The following is a 3,774-nucleotide window of genomic DNA, read 5'->3' on the forward strand; positions in this document are numbered from 1 at the left end:
GTATCCTCCTTGAAACTTAACTGTTAACCTTAACTTAACATAACATCTATAATGGCGATTGTGTGTTAAAATATTTTCCTTATATATCTGCTATCCATGAATGGTGGCACATCTCCAAAAAAAAAAAAGTATACTTCTTGTACGCGTTACTAATTGTTCCAGAGATCACACCGTAGATTTCTGGTAATTTGCAACAAATCTAATAGCTCTAGAGAAGTGTGGAAGAAGACCTCACTAAAGAAAGTAAGATGAGCAACTATTCATGCAAAGCAAGGAAATATTGTTGAGTTTTGATTAATTCTATACTTGAAATTGAGTCAGAATGTTTTCAACTTGATCAAGAGTAGTGGTGGTTGAGAGTAAACTGTAATAGCCAATTTTCTAACGGTCAACCGTGTGAATAGGACACTACCACAATGCCTTTAGTACTATAACGGTATCAAACTATCACTGTGAAAACCAGCCTTAAGACAATATAAGTTACCAATGAGTTTTTATAGCACACAAACTTAAATTTCATTTAATCTGTTGGAAAAGTTTCTATTTACGTATACATTTTATTTTATTTTTTTGCGTACCGTAATTAATGGAGCAGTATATAAGCATGAAAAAACAAATTTTGTAATAGAATCTTAGAATAAAAGGTGCACTAAATTAGTAAAGGACTACAAAATTAAAAAATATATATATACTAAAAATATTCGGCCTTTTTTCTTTTTTACATTTGACCATATATACTTCGTTTAATATCATTTATGAATCATAGATACTAATGGATGTCATTTTTTATAATATTTGTTTATTTCTTTAACTTCCTTTCGACTATTTTTCTATCACCAACGATTAATTTTCTTAATTCAGATATATTAACATTTTATCCATTCCAGAATTCTTTTGGTATGAAAAGGTTTTTTAAATTTAAAGAGTTTTTTATTTCTTTTTGATAACAATCATAAGGTGGGCCTATCTTCCAGATGAGGCATTCCAGCGCTATCTTTCAAGAGTCTGAATTCTCTCTTCTTTTGCAAAGGTAGCCCAGTGAGCATTCAGATCTTCTCGTTTCTTTCGGAAATTTTGGATGCGTTTTTATGCCAAAAGATCTATCGGAGGCATATCCTCCATCACGTACATATCGTAGGATACAGTGCTAAAAGCTCGAGCGACACGCAGAGCACTTCTTCGATGCACACCAAATACATGAAAGTATGACTGAACCTGACAGACTTCCACTCAGATCGGTGTTGCGTACAAAAGCGTAGAACTATCTATATTAACCAGAATTCCTCTTATTCTCTCTTGGTCCTCCAATATTTGGCAAAATCCTAGCCAATCCATTAGTCACTTGCGTTTCTCTAGTGCTAGATTTGTGTATGTGTTCATCAAAACGAAGTTTGGCGTCAATTTGCACTCCGTAATAACTAAAGATGGCTAAGATAAGATATTGATTGAACTTCCCTATGGTGAGACTGATAATCTCCCTCACTTTTCTACTTCTTATCAAAACTGCCTCAATTTTATGGTCCGCAAGCTGGAGGCCTACCACTGAAAGACATTGACGAATAGCTATGACTGTCTTGTTCGCATTGTGAAATATCTCTTCAATAGTTTCCCACGAACGATGATTGTCAGATCGTTCAAAAGCCGAGCGTAACAGTTTATTCCGGCAGGTGTAGCTTAAAACACTATGTCATACATAATGTTCTAGAGCGATGGCCCTATGTTCCAGCAGCTCTGATGGCATCGATTGTCGATCTGTCCTTTTGAAAACCGTTCGGATCTTCGGGCTCCTTCACTGAAGTCAATCATACTGCCATTGACGATCCTTTTCAGTACCTTGCAGGCAGCAGGGTTTGTGTGTGACAATGAGAACAAAAAGTGGCCAAACCCACGAGGTATAGGTCCTATTGCATTTAATTTAGACTTAACAGAACTAACTAAGAAGAATAATTAAATAATACATGAAACTAGGCTTCCAATGATATCAAACGCAAATATGGTGCATTGTATTAACAAAATTTATTAAGATTAGAGTGACAATTAGCTGCATATGGCAATTCTGATAACCGATCGCGGCCAACAACATATATTTAGATTAGGTTATGGAAATGGAGTCGATTGTTATTCTATAGGATATTAAATACAATAATTTATTTATTCTCCGGGGCTAATTCTAATTATTAAAAAAAAACAGCAATATACAAGGAGCTCGTAAGGAGGCTGCTGTACTGCTAGCGCAACTACAGTATTTTACTTAATTACGCTTAAATGCCATATTCTCACATTCTATGTTGAAAGGTGTAATACCACCTACTTCAAGGGCTTTCACTGATGTAAAGTTACTCCTATTTTTAAGAGGATTAATTTCCGTTTAGTAAATAGTTGGGCCCGAAGACTTGGCAACGTATTCTTTATTCTGAGTAAAAATACATAAGACGGGAGAATTCCGTTAAAATTGATTTAGTAGAATTGGGTTTGGAGGGTCATCACTGGAAGGATGTGTGTGTGGAGAGCGATTGGTGGTGTCGGCATCGAACCCGTGGGTTGTTAGGCCTTCATTATTAAAAATTCATAAACCTCCTAAAAAGTAAAGCATCAATTCAAAAGAACAGACAATTAATTAATTATCCATAAACGCAATAGATTACACCTCAAGCGTGCTCTGAATTAGTTGTTTAGTTATTGTTGCTATTAATATAAATTATTTTTATTGGAATTAGTTATCTAAATATATTTTAATTATTTTTTGTTTAATTTGCACTTTTTTCGAATCGGCCTACCACGATTCCAAGGGAATAGTACGGATTAATGGAATAGTGTCTAATATCTTTGTAATTGAGAAAGGAGTAAAGCAAGGAATTAGTTTGAGCCCCCTCCTGTTCATCATTTATATAGATGAAATCCTGAAATGTGCAAACGGAGGACAGCCCGCACTGCCATTGGCAAATGGAACATGAGGACAATACTGGCCCAGGTAATGGTATTTGCGGATGACATTGTCCTGACATCAATGCCAGTAAAAGCAAAATAATGCATATAGGCCGGGAACAAGAAAACATTGAAATACTTAGCAAAAGTAAACCAATAGAATTGGTGGACGAGTACACTTACCTAGGAACAGTGATCAGCAGGAATAGAAAGATAGACCAAGAGATATCCAGTAGGATAAAGAAGGCAAATGCAATATACTACCAACTCTTCAGCACAGTTATAGGGTAAAAGGGAGGTAGAGAAGAATGTTAAAGTACATATCTTTAAGTCTATATACCTACCTACCCTCTTTTACGGAATCGAAAGGTGGTTACCACTAGATAAGCACCAAAGCTGAGTCGATGCAATGGAAATGGATACCTACCAAGAGTGGCAGGCTGAACTAGGAGGGATCGCATATGAAATGAGAGGACAAGACAGGATATTGGAACTGTCTTCATAAAGGATACCATTGAAAAGAGACGACTTAGATGGTTTGGACATTTGTGCATCAGTGAAGACAGGGATCCAAGAAAATATTTCGAGGCCAGACCAAGAGGAAAACGCCCAAGAGGAAGACCCAGAATACAATGGAAGGATTACATCTCCAGAGTGGAAGAGAAAAGAGAGAAGAACTGGTATACCATGAGTGTACTGGCTCAGGATCGAGAGGTTTGGTTGGCTTGAACAGAGGCACCGCCACGCAGAAAGACATTAAGGAGGAAGAGAAGGAAGAAGAAAACGTTTTGCAAGATCATTTCGTGTATATTGTATTTACTCTCATTAATTACTTTTTCCAAGTATATT

Source organism: Halyomorpha halys, unplaced genomic scaffold (assembly GCF_000696795.3).
Source record: "Halyomorpha halys isolate HHAL.00 unplaced genomic scaffold, Hhal_1.1 Scaffold139.1, whole genome shotgun sequence".
NCBI lineage: Eukaryota > Metazoa > Arthropoda > Insecta > Hemiptera > Pentatomidae > Halyomorpha > Halyomorpha halys.